Genomic DNA, 692 nt, shown 5'->3' on the forward strand with positions numbered 1-692 from the left:
CGGAGCACAGGCTCCGGACGCGCAGGCTCAGCGGCCATGGCTCACGGGCCCAGCCGCTCCGCGGCACGTGGGATCCCCCCGGACCGGGGCTCGAACCCGGTTCCCCTGCATCGGCAGGCGGACGCGCAACCACTGCGCCACCAGGGAAGCCCCCGTCATGATTTTTATGACCCCTCGTGGACTACAGAATAAAACTTATTAGTATATTTGAGACCCTTCAGAATCTGGCCCCAACCAACCCTTTCTGCTCCCCATCCCCCCTCTTCCCCCCTTTATGCCCTTGTCCCAGACATCTCCATTCTGGGGCTCTTCCAGGAACTTTCCCACCAAATCATTTCTCTTTGCTTGATACGTGTTACTCACCTCTTATAATCAATTCAAGTGCCACCCCCTCTGTGAAGACTTTTCTGATTTCCTCTGGGCAAAATTAGCCCTTCTTCGGGCTATCAGAGCACTTTGTATTGACCTTTCTTGTGTCAAAATTTTTTGGCTTGTTTTATGGTTTTGTACAGTTCCATCTGAATAGATTATGATTCTCTTGTATATAACAGGCGCTTGAAAATTTTTATTAAAGTCAAGACAGTGAAGAAAATGTCAATAAAATGTTATTTTAGTAAATATAGACAAGAAGCAAAAAGAAAAATAAAATTTTTGTTGCTTATCCTACCATAGTCCTAAGGTAGCCATGGGCA

The sequence above is a fragment of the Physeter macrocephalus genome, chromosome 4 (assembly GCF_002837175.3).
Source record: "Physeter macrocephalus isolate SW-GA chromosome 4, ASM283717v5, whole genome shotgun sequence".
Lineage (NCBI taxonomy): Eukaryota > Metazoa > Chordata > Mammalia > Artiodactyla > Physeteridae > Physeter > Physeter macrocephalus.